Here is a 12,613-nt window from a genome sequence, read left to right as displayed (position 1 = left end):
CAGGAACTGACGCAGCTCATCGCTCATGAATGAGGATCCCCTGTCGCTGTGGACGTCGGCAGGGAAACCGAACAGAGCGAAGATTGTGTTGAGGGCCTTGATGACGGTGGCAGACATCATATCGGGGCATGGTATGGTGAAGGGGAATATGGAGTACTCATCGACCACACTGAGGAAATACGTGTTACGGTTGGTGGAGGGGACTGGCCCTTTGAAGTCCACGCTGAGGCGTTCAAAGGGGCGGGAGGCCTTCACCAGGCGCACACGGTCTGGCTGGTAGAAGTGCGGTTTTCACTCCGCACAGACCTGGCAGTCTCTGGTGATAGCCCTGACTTCCTCGACAGAGTAGAGCAGATTGCGGGCCTTGATGAAGTGGTACAAACGTGTGACTCCCAGGTGACAAAGGTCGTGGTGCAGAGTCCGAAGTCGGTCCACCTGTGCGCTGGCACATGAAAAAAAAAATGAAAAATGAAAATGAACATGTACCTCGGGATAGGGCATCAGGGGGCTCATTGAGCTTACCAGGGCGATACAACATTTCGTAGTTGTAGGTGGAGAGCTTGATCCCCCACCACAAGATTTTATCATTTTTGATCTTGCCCCGCTGTGTGTTGTTAAACATGAAGGCTACCGACCGTTGGTCAGAGGAGAGTGAATCTCCTGCCGGCCAGGTAATGCCTCCAATGCCTACACTGCGACAACGAATGAACGGGCATCTTGCGACAATCACCAGGCAAGAATGTTCCCTTCCAGTTGGGGAACTCTTCAGCAGTCAAATGCATTCGGCCTCTGATCTCCGGGTAAGCCTCCTCCAAGGTGGTCTTCAGGACACGCAACAACGCAGAATTGCCGAGCAAAAACTTATAGCTAAGTTCCGCACACGTGAGTGCAGCCTCAACTGGGATCTTGGATTCATGTCGCATTACATTCACCCCCCACCATCTGGCCTGGACTTGCAAAATCCTACCAACTGTCCTGGCTTGAGACAATTCACACCTCTTTAACCTGGGATCACCCTCTATCTCTGGATCTGTAATGATTTGATTACCCGCAAATGCTCGCATTCCAAGCATTGTCTGGCATCTCTGACTTCGTCTATATGTTTCCGGAGCATACCTCTCCATTCACCTGAGGAAGGAGCAGTGCTCCGAAAGCTCGTGTTTGAAACAAACCTGTTGGACTTTAACCTGGTGTTGTAAGACTTCTTACTCTGCTCACCCCAGTCCAACGCCGGCATCTCCACATTATGAGTATTGTATCATAATCAAACTTTAATGCTTAATTTTTTTTTTTCTGTTGTTAAAAGCTATTTGGCAGTCCTGTGACTGTTCATCTATGTTTTCTAAAAAAAAAGTTAAAGCCTTTTGAGCCAAAGTTCCATTCTGGGGCCTTCTCGTCCAATAGTAAAATCAATTGGGATCATAGAGTATTCGTGGGACAGTTTCCTCGATCAAAATGTTATTCCCAGAGATCAGACTATTTTGGATTTGGTAATGTGTAATGAGGCAAATTGAATAAACAATCTAAATAAACGATCCCCTAGGAAACAGTGAACATAACATGGCAGAATTTAACTGTGAGAAACTTGAATCAGAAACAACCATGCTCAACGTAAATAAGATTAATTACAAAGGAATGAGGACAGAGTTGGCTGAAATGGACTGGGAAAGGAGTTTAGCAGCAAAAAGCAGCTGATTGATTGATTGATTTGATTTATGGTTATGTGTACCGAAGTACAGTGAAAAGTATTGTTCAGCCCATACAAATCATTCCCTACGCAAAATAAACCATAGGACATATATAAATACATATGTAAATATGTGGACACAGCAATTGGATGAAGCATACAGAGTGTAGTACTACTCAGCAGAGACGTTGTGTGAAGAGAGCAGTTTAGTCCATAAGAGGGTCATTCAGGAGTCTGGTAACAGCAGGGAAGAAGCTGTTTTTGAATCTGTTAGTGCGTATTCACAGACTTTTGCATCTCCTGCTCAATGGAAGAGGTTGGAAGAGAGAATAAACCAGGTGGGAAGGGTCTTATGCTGCCCGCTTTCGTAAGGCAGCAGGAGGTGTAGACAGAGTTAATTATTGATGGCAGTTTCAGGTGATGGACTGGGCTGTGTTCACGACTCTCTGTAGTTTCTTAAGGTCTTGAGCAGAGCAGTTGCCATACCAGGCTGTGATGCAGCCAGATAGAATCTGAGAATTCTGAATTCTCCCTTGTGTACCCGAACAGGTGCCAAAATGTGGCGACTAGGGGCTTTTCACAATAACTTCACTGCAGTGTTAATGTAAGTCTACTTGTGACAATGAAAAGATTATTATTATTATTAGAATCATACAATTTACAGTGCAGAAGGAGGCCATTCGGCCCATTGAGTCTGCACCGGCCCTTGGAAAGAGCACCCTACTTAAGCCCACACCTCCACCCTATCCCCATAACCCAGCAACCCTACCCAACCTTTTTGGACACAAAGGGAAATTTAGCATGGCGAATCCACCTAACCGCCACATCTGTAGACTGTGGGAGGAAACTGGAGCACCCGGAGGGAACCCACACAGACACGGGGAAAACATGCGGACTCCGCACAGAGACTGACCGAGGTTGAAAATCGAACATGGGATCCTGGAGCTGTGAAGCAACAGTGCTAACCACTGTGCTACCAGGCCACCCTTGGATGTTTTCTATGGTGAACCTGTAAAAGTTGGTAAGAGTCAATGTGGACATGTTGAATTTCCTTAGTTTCCTGAGGAAAGAAAGGCGCTGTTGTGCTTTCTTAGTTGTAGCGTCGACATGGGTGGACAAGGACCAGATTGTTGGTGATTTGCCACCTAGGAATTTGAAGCTGTCAACCATCTCCACCTCGGCACCATTGATGCAGAAGGGGTATGTACGATACTTTGCTTCCTGAAGTCAATGACCAGCTCCTTGGCTTTGCTGACGTTGAGGCAGAGATTGTTGTTGTTACACCACGCCACTAGGTTCTCTCCCTCCTGTATTCTGACTCATCGTTGTTCGAGATCTGACCCACTATGGTTGTGTCATCAGCAAACTTGTAGATGGCTTTGGAGCCAAATGTTTCCACAGTTGTGTGTGTATAGGGAGTTCAGTAGTGGGCTAAATATGCAGCCTTGCGGGGCCCCGGTATTGAGGACTACCAGGGAGGAGATGTTGTTGTTTATCCTTACTGATTGTGGTCTATGGGTCAGGAAGTCGAGGATCCAGTTACAGAGGGAGGAGCCAAGTTCTAGGTTTTGGAGTTTTGATCTGAGCTTGGCTGGGATTATGGTGTTGAAGACGGAGCTATAGTCAATGAATACGAGTCTGAAGTCGGAGTCCTTGTTGTCGAGATGCTGAAGGGATGAGTGTTAGGCCAGGGAGATGGCATCTGCTATAGACCGGTTGTGGCAGGATGCAAATTGCAGTGGATCAAGGCACTCTGGAAGTTTGGAGATGATGTGTCTCATGACCAACCTCTCAAAGCACTTCATAATGATAGATTTCAAGGCCACCGGATGGTAGCCATTGCGCCATATTGCCTGGTTCTTCTTTGGCACCAGTATAATGGTGGTCTTGAAGCAGGTGGGGACTTTGAAACGGAGTTGGGAGAGGTTGAACATGTCCGCGAACACACTCACCAGTTGGTCCGCGCAAAGTCTGACTGCACGGGCAGGGATTCCTTCAGGACCCGTTGCTTTCCGATGGTTAACTTTCAGGGTCGATCTGAATTCAGAAGCTGTGACGGTAGGTATGGGTGTGAATGAGGGTGTGACGTTTATAAAAATAATGCATGACTTACAACAAAAATATATCCCAGTGCGGAAGAATGATTCTAAGAAGGGGATAAATCAAAGGTGGTTAACCAAATAAGTTAAGGATAGTGTTAAACTCACATTCTCTTTGTGTCTGCATGGGTCTCATCCCCACAACCCAAAGGTGTGCAGGGTAGGTGGATTGGCCATGCTAAATTGCCCCTTTAAAAAAAGGATAGTGTTAAACTGAAAGAAGAAACATACAATATGACAAACGTTAGTGGTAATCCGGGGGGTTAGGAAAGTTTTAAAAGTCAACGAAAGGTGACCAAAGAAAAAGAGGGAGAAGATAAACTGTGAGGGTAACGAGCAACTAATATAAAAACGGACAACGAGAGCTTTTTAAAATATATAAAGAAGAAGAGAGAGGCCAAAGTGAACATAGGCCTCTTAGAGAATGAGATTGTGGAAATAATAATGGAGAACCAGGACATGGCAGTGCATTCCAAAAATACTAATTAATCAAGAGGCAAGGGGGAGAGAAAATAAAAACAATAACTATCACTGGAGAAACATTATTAGGTAAACTAATGCGCGAAAGGCCGGTAAGTTCCCTGGACTTGATTGGTTGCATCCTAAGATATTGAAGGAAGTAGCTACACCTACCCATTCTCAGGCCCCTCTCCCACAACTACCCACTTCCCACTCCCAGCCCCAATCCGACAACTATCTCTTGCACCTTCGCCTGCACCTACATCTGGTCATACACATTATGGTCTTATGGTCTAACAGGCTAAGCAGGCCGTACCATGCAGTGGCTACGCTACATTCTATCTACCACACAAGTGAACAACGTTGTATATGAATTTCAATGCCGAAGCAATGCCAGGTGCTTAGGCCATACACCATAATATTTGGCTGATGGTTATAGTTACTAGACTAACAACATATTTAAGATAATCTATCAAGCTAATAACATAGCTCATTTGCTAAAAGAAACATACTTTGATACGCAAGGACCCGTTCTCTTCAAACAAAAAGAATATGTTCAAGATCTTACACCTTTTTGAATTACCTGGGAACTTGGGGCTGAAAGTTCCCGTTGCTCTCTCTGTGGCAGTGCCTCAGCCAATCAGAGTCCACTTGTCAATCTATCAGCATCCTTTTTCCCTGTAATATAAATTGTGATTGTTTGCAAAGTCTGTGGTATAATAGGACAACCAATTAGTTTCATGATCATCATTATAGACTAGCTTTATATTTCGAATTCAGTCATTGAATTTAAATCCACCAGATACCACAGTGAGATTTGAACCTAGAGCGTAAATCTGGGCATCTGTAGTTTAGTGACATTGTCACTATGCCACTGTCTCCTTTGGTAGCCACACATTTGTCATACACACCCCACATGCCTGCATGTGAGCCAAGCACTGTCCACCAAATGACCCCACCAACAGGAGTGCCCCATAAACTTAACTAGTCAATCAAAACAGAGAGGATATTAAAAAAAAGAGTATAATCATAACAGACAAAGAAGAAATTCCTTGCACCATAGACTTTGCAAAGGATAGGACTTTAAAAGCTTGTACAACAAAGGACATAATGCAAGAATAGAAAATACAGGAAGCAAAAGTATATAACCCCATTATGGTGCACAAATCGGTTTAATAATCGAAGGATCGACTTCTGGTTGCAGCTATGCGGAACTAAGTCGCACGTTCGGCAGCTCCCGCCAGGAACAGACTTTTGGGCTCTTTTTAGGGCCCCCAGCGGTACTTTTTCGACGGTTCCCGACATGGGAAGGAGCCAGCAACATTTCCCCGGCAGTATATGGCCTGAACCAGGAGTGGAGCGAGTAAGAAAGTGGTTGCAGCGCCAAAGCAGAAGCGAGGGAAGAAGCACAAGATGGCGGCGGGCGGAGACCAGGAGGCATGGAGGCAGTGGGCGCAGGAGCAGCAGGAGACTCTCCAGCGCTGCTTCAGGGAGCTTAAAGCGGAGCTGCTGGAGCCGTTGAAGGCTTCAATTGATAAGCTGATGGAGACCCAGACGGCCCAGGGGGTGGCGATTCGAGAGATCCGGCAAAAGACCTCCGAAAGAGAGGACGAGACCTTAGGCCTCGCGGTGAAGGTGGAGATGCACGAGGCGCTCCATTAAAAATGGCAGGAGAGGTTCGAGGAGATGGAGAACAGGTCGAGGCAGAAACATCTGCGGATCCTGGGCCTTCCGGAAGGGCTGGAAGGGTCTGACATGGGGGCCTATGTGGCCATCATGTTAAATTCGCTGATGGGAGCTGGGTCCTTTCAGGGGCCCCTGGAGCTAGAGGGGGGGCCATCGAAAATTGTCAAGAAGACTCAAGCCGAATGAGCCGCCACGGGCAGTGCTGGTGCGGTTCCACCGGTTCGATGACCGAGAGCGTGTGCTCAGGTGGGCCAAGAAGGAGCAGAGCAGCAAGTGGGAGAATGCGGTGGTGCGGATCTACCAGGACTGGAGTGCGGAGGTGGCAAAGAAGAAGGCCGGGTACAATCGGACGAAGGCAGTGCTGCACAGGAAGGGAGTGAAGTTCGGCATGCTACAGCCGGCGCGTTTGTGGGTCACCTACAAGGACCGGCACTTTTACTTTGAGTCCCCGGAGGAGGCGTGGGCCTTTGTGCAGGCCGAGAAGTTGGACTCGAACTGAGGGCTGAGTGCGGGGACCTACATGTAATTGTGTTATATTTCGAGGGGGGGGTTCTCTGTTTCATGTTGGTTCTTTGTTGTTTTCAGGGCGGGTGGGGCGCTGTTTTCTGCTTGGGTTTGTTGGATGGGCTCGAGGAGGGGAGCAGACCTGCAGTGTGGGGGGCTGATGGTGTGGAGAGGGGTTGGGGCCCCGCGAGGGGACCGGGCCGGTAAAGGGAGCTGCTGTAGGGGAGGTGGGGTCGGGCAGGTGGAAAGCGCGGGCTTTTTCCCGCGCTAAGGGTTGAAGGGGGTGGGACCGGAGCTGGGAAGCGCGGGCTTTTTCCCACTTGGGAGGGGGAGGAAAGCCTGCTGGTGGACACTGGCGAGGAGGGGAAGCCCCACGCTGGGAGGGGTCGAAGGAGTGGCAGGAGTAGCCGGTGTCAGCAGGAGTCAGCTGACTTGCGGGAGTACAATGGATTGGATTGGATTGGATTTGTTTATTGTCACGTGTACCGAGGTACAGTGAAAAGTATTTTTCTGCAAGCAGCTCAACAGATCATTCAGTACATGGGAAGAAAGGGGAATTAAACAGAATTCAAGAAAATACATGAGAATACATAATAGGGCAACACAATATACACAATGTACTACATAAGCATTGGCATCGGATGAAGCAGACACGGGTGTAGTGTTAATGAGGTCAGTCCATAAGAGGGTCATTTAGGAGTCTGGTGACAGTGGGGAAGAAGCTGTTTTTGAGTCTGTTCGTCCGTGTTCTCAGACTTCTGAATCTCCTGCCCGATGGAAGAAGTTGGAAAAGTGAGTAAGCTGGGTGGGAGGGATCCTTGATAATGGAGGGATGCAACGCAGCTAAGGGGGTCCTAGCTGGGGGTGTGTGTGTGTGTGTGTGTGTGTGAGGGGGGGGTTACCGGGTTGCTGCTGGAATGGCCAAGTAGGAGCTGGAGTATGTGGAGGGGGTCGGGATGGGGGTTTGCTGCCGTGGGGAACGGGCGGGGGGGGGCACGTGGCGGGTTGAGGAAGGGTAATGGCTAGTCGGCGGGGCAGGTAGCCCCCGATCCGGCTGATAACCTGGGATAGTGAGGGGACTGAATGGGCCGGTCAAATGGGCCCGCATGTTTGAGCACCTGAAGGGGCTGAAGGCGGATGTGGCCATGCTTCAGGAGATGCACCTGAAGGTGGCGGATCAGGTTAGATTGAGGAAGGGATGGGTAGGCCAAGTGTTTCATTCGGGGCTGGATGCAAAAAATCGGGGGGTGGCGATCCTGGTGGGGAAGAGGGTGTCATTTGAGGCATTGAATGTGGTGGCAGACAGTGGCGGGAGGTATGTGATGGTGAGCGGTAAGCTGCAGGGGGAGCAGGTGGTGCTGGTCAACGTATACGCCCCGAATTGGGATGATGCGGGTTTCATGTGGCGCATGTTGGGCCGGATTGGAGGCGGGGGGGCTGATAATGGTGGGGGATTTCAATACGGTGCTGGTCCCGGCACTGGATCGATCCAGGTCCAGGACGGGGAGGAGGCCAGCGGCGGCTAAGGTGTTGAGGGGGTTTATGGACCAGATGGGAGGGGTGGATCCATGGAGGTTTGCAAGGTCGAGGGCCAGGGAATTTTCATACTTCTCCCATGTGCATAAGGCCTATTCCCGGATTGATTTTTTTCGTTAGGTGTAGGGCGCTGATTGCGAGGGTGGAGGATGCTGAGTATGCGGCGATCGCCATTTCTGACCATGCCCCGCACTGGGTGGACCTCGAGCTGGGGGAGGAGAGGGACCAGCGCTCGCTCTGGCGCTTGGAAATGGGGGACGAGGAGGTGGGTGGGCGGGTTCGAGGATGTATCGAGAGGTACCTGGAGGCCAATGACAATGGGGAGGTCCGAGTGGGGATGGTCTGGGAGGCGCTGAAGGCGGTGGTTAGGGGGGAGTTGATCTCCATTTGAGCCAACAGGGAGAGGAGAGAGCAGAGAGGGAGAGACTGGTGGGGGAGATGGTGAGGGTGGACAGGAGATACGCGGAGGCTCCGGAGGAGGGATTGCTGAGGGTGCGGCGTAGTCTCCAGGCTGAGTTTGACTTGTTGACCGCCAGAAAGGTGGAAGCTCCGTGGAGGAAGGCACAGGGAGCGATGTATGAATATGGGGGGAAGGCGAGCAGGATGCTGATGCACCAGCTCTGTAAGCGGGATGCGGCCAGGGAGATTGGTGGAGTTAAGGATAGGGGAGGGAATGTGGTGCGAAGGGGGGTAGACATTAATGGGGTCTTCAGGGACTTTTATGAGGAACTGTATCGGTCCGAACCCCCAGCGGAAGAGGGGGGGATGGGGCGCTTCTTGGACCGTTTGAGATTTCCGAGGGTGGAGGAGGGACAGGTGGAGGGACTGGGGTCGCCGGTTGAGCTGGAGGAGCTGGTCAAAGGGATAGGGAGCATTCAGTCGGGGAAGGCGCCGGGGCCGGATGGGTTCTGGGTCGAATTTTATAAAATGTATGCAGACCTGTTGGGCCCCCTGTTGGTAGGACCTTCAACGAGGCAAGGGAAGGGGGGGCTCTGCCTCCGACGATGTCTCGGGCGCTGATCTCCTTGATCCTTAAGCGGGACAAGGACCCTCTGCAGTGTGGGTCATATAGGCCGATCTCGCTGCTAAATGTAGACGCCAAGCTGTTGGCAAAGATCTTAGCCACGAGGATAGAGGACTGTGTGCCACAGGTTATCCATGAGGATCAAACGAGGTTCGTGAAGGGGGGGCAGCTGAACATTAACATACGGAGGCTCTTGAATGTTATAATGATGCCGGCGATGGAGGGGGAGGCGGAGATAGTGGTGGCGTTGGACGCGGAGAATGCCTTTGATAAGGTTGAGTGGGGGTACTTGTGGGAGGTGTTAGAGAGGTTCGGGTTTGGGGAGGGGTTTGTCAGGTGGGTGAGGCTGTTATATGAGGCCCCGATGGCGAGCATGGCCACGAATGGGAGGAGGTCGGAGTATTGTCCCTTGTCACCCCTGCTTTTTGCGCTGGCAATTGAACCCCTGGCCATGGCATTGAGGTAGTCGAGGAACTGGAGGGGGCTGGTGCGAGGTGGGGAGGAACACCGAGTGTCGCTCTCCACAGATGACCTATTGCTGTATGTGGCGGACCCGGTGGGGGGAATGCCGGAGGTGATGAGGATTCTTAGGGAATTTGGGGATTTCTCAGGATACAAGCTCAACTTGGGGAAGGGCGAGCTGTTCATTGTATACCTGGGGGACCAGGAGGGGGGGGATCGGTAGGCTCCCACTAAAAAGGGCGTAGAGGAGCTTTAGCCACTTGGGGGTCCAGGTGGCCAGGAGCTGGGGTGGCCTTGCATAAGCTTAACCTCACAAGGCTGGTGGAGCAAATGGAGGAGGGGTTTAAGAGGTGGGATATGCAGCCGCTGTCTCTGGGGGGTAGGGTGCAATCATTCAAGGTGACAGTGCTCCCGAGATTTCTGTTCCTGTTCCAGTGCCCCCCCATCCTTATCCCGAAGGCCTTTTTCAGGCGGGTTAACAGGAGCATTACGGGATTTGTGTGGGCGCACAGGACCCCGAGGGTGAGAAGGGTGTTTCTGGAGCGGGGGAGGGATGGGGGGGGGGCTGGCGCTGCCCAACTTCTGTGGGTATTATTGGGCTGCCAACGTGCGTAAGTGGGTGATGGACGGGGAAGAGGCAGCATGGAAGAGGATGGAGATGGCGTCCTGTGTGGGCACGAGCCTGGAGGCACTGGTAACGGCGTTGCTGCCGCTCCCTCCAACGAGGTACACCACGAGCCTGGTGGTGGCGGCTACCCTCAAAAATTGGGGGCAATAGCGAGAGCACAGGGGGGAGGTGGGGGCCTCGATGGGGTCCCCGATACGGGGGAACCACCGGCTTGTCCCGGGGACAGTTGATGGCGGGTTCCGGAGTTGGCACAGGGCAGGTGTTAGGAAGTTGAGGGACCTGTTCATGGACGGGAAGTTTGCGAGCCTGGGTTAGCTGGAAGGGAAGTTCAGGCTCCCCCCCGGGGAACACCTTTAGGTACTTGCAGGTGAGGGCGTTTGTCAGGCGGCAGGTGGCGGAGTTCCCTCTGTTGCCACCGCGTGGGGTCCAGGACAGGGTGCTCTCGGGGGTGTGGGTTGGAGAGGGGAGGATCTCGGAAGCGTACCAAGTGATGCAGGAGGTAGACGAGACCTCGGTGGAGGAGCTGAAGGGTAAATGGGAGGAGGAGCTGGGTGAGGAGATTGAGGAATGAATGAAATGAAATGAAAATCGCTTATTGTCACGAGTAGGCTTCAATGAAGTTACTGTGAAAAGCCCCTAGTCGCCACATTCCGGCGCCTGTCCGGGGAGGCTGGTACGGGAATCGAACCGTGCTGCTGGCCTGCTTGGTCTGCTTTAAAAGCCAGCGATTTAGCCGAGTGAGCTAAACCAGCCCCAGGAGGGGACATGGGCGGATGCCCTGGAGAGAGTGAATTCCTCCTCTTCTTGTGCGAGGCTTAGCCTCATACAGTTTAAGGTGCTGCATAGGGCTCACATGGCCGGGACAAGGATGAGCCGTTTTTTTGGGAACGAGGACAGGTGTATTAGGTGCTCAGGGAGCCCAGCAAATCATGCCCATATGTTCTGGGCATGCCCAGCGCTGGGGGAATTTTGGAAGGACGTAGCAAGGACGGTGTCGAGGGTGGTAGGATCCAGGGTCAAACCGGGCTGGGGGCTCGCAATATTTGGAGTTACAGAGGAGCCGGGAGTGCAGGAGGCGAAAGAGGTCGGCATTCTGGCCTTTGCGTCCCTAGTAGCCCGGCGGAGGATTCTTCTTCAATGGAAGGATGCGAGACCCCCAAGCGTGGAGGCCTGGATCAACGAAATGGCGGGGTTTATTACATTGGAGAGGGTGAAATTTGCCCTCAGGGGGTCAGTGCAGGGGTTCTTCAAGAGGTGGCAACCATTCCTAGATTTCCTGGCAGAACGGTAGAACAAAAGGCCATCAGCAGCAGCAACCCGGGGAGGGGGGGGTGGGTTTGTTCTGTCTTTTCTTGATTTTTTTTGTTATTGATATTTTGTGAGAATTTGAATAAAAATTAGTTCAAAAAAAATAATTGAAGGATCAAAAAACACACAACGAATTTGAACTCAGCATGAAAGATAAGGAAGATGTGAAGCAAAGCTCTTTGGGAACTCTGATTATCCGCAAGGTTAGCCGAGACAAACAGGTTTCGATAAGCAACATTCATGATTCCCAAAAATCATACAATAGTCTTTAGACATTGCGTTACGTATGCTCTGTATGAAGTTTAATATGACTGTTTTGGAACAATGATAAATGAGATTAATCATCAGGTATATTACCATCTCCACTTTCTGAAAATCCAAACTTATTTTGCAGATTATCAAATAGAATACCTTCTTTTGGTCATCTCGTTCCTTCTTTGACTTGCTGACCTCTGTTCTCCGTTTATACCTTGAGATGCTTTTCCATGTTAAAGTTGTTAAGTAAAGGCTTGTTGTTGTTGAAAACAAATGGCGAGCTCATTGTTTGCCAGACAAAACATTAACAGGAGCCCAACAGAACAGCTAGAACGATAACCTAAAACCTGCCGGCACAAAGATTCTTGGATTGTTCTTTGGTGTAGTGCTACAAATACTCATACAAGACCAGTCAAACGGTGGGACCAAAAACAAAAACAAACCCTGAGTGAGCCCTGCTGCCCAATAAGGACAGCAGGTGCAGGACCCAGTTGGAGCTCAATGCCAGATAGGAGGCTGAAACAGTGCATAAGGTCAAGGACACAAAATTTTAAAAAGCGTTAAGTATGATGTTTGCTGAGGGCAAGCTCTGTCCTGTAACTTGGGAGAAAGACAGAAAGGATTCATGCTGGATCCCATGAGCATTAATTTCGACCCATGCAAATCCCACTGCAAATCCTGCCTTATCCCATCGCCACCACAATCCCCTCACATTCCCGCCCAAGGGAAACTTGCAAATCTTCAGCATAAATCTCCCTCTGACCCTCAACGTCCCCCCCCCACCTCCCCCCCCCCCCCCCCCACACACACCAAAAACATCTGCGACCAGGACACCCTGCTTGGCTTAAGAGACAGTTGGAGGTAGCATTGAGCAAAAATGGCAGTTTCCACCTGGTTCAGTGGAACAACTGCACATGACTGGACACACAGAAGAGGTTGGCGGAAGAAGATAGTGAAAAAGTGGG

At 50.8% G+C, this 12,613-nt stretch overlaps 1 protein-coding gene across 2 annotated transcripts in view; it reads right to left on the bottom strand.

The window, feature by feature from the left end:
* Window positions 1–12,613, bottom strand: part of sema4f (sema domain, immunoglobulin domain (Ig), transmembrane domain (TM) and short cytoplasmic domain, (semaphorin) 4F) — a 335,297-nt gene extending 322,684 nt beyond the window's left edge. The window contains exons 1-3 of one of the 2 annotated variants that reach the window (XM_038793156.1): window positions 12,459–12,613; window positions 11,805–11,995; window positions 4,829–4,923 (exon numbers count right to left, since the gene is read on the bottom strand). The gene's annotated coding sequence lies outside the window, so the exon portion shown is untranslated. Of the gene's footprint in view, window positions 1–4,828; window positions 4,924–11,804; window positions 12,436–12,458 lie in introns of those variants that run through there. The other variant, XM_038793155.1, reaches the window with a different exon arrangement.

The sequence above is a fragment of the Scyliorhinus canicula genome, chromosome 3 (genome assembly GCF_902713615.1).
Source record: "Scyliorhinus canicula chromosome 3, sScyCan1.1, whole genome shotgun sequence".
In the NCBI taxonomy this organism is placed as follows: Eukaryota; Metazoa; Chordata; class Chondrichthyes; order Carcharhiniformes; family Scyliorhinidae; genus Scyliorhinus; species Scyliorhinus canicula.
This window is presented reverse-complemented; position numbering and strand designations above follow the sequence as displayed.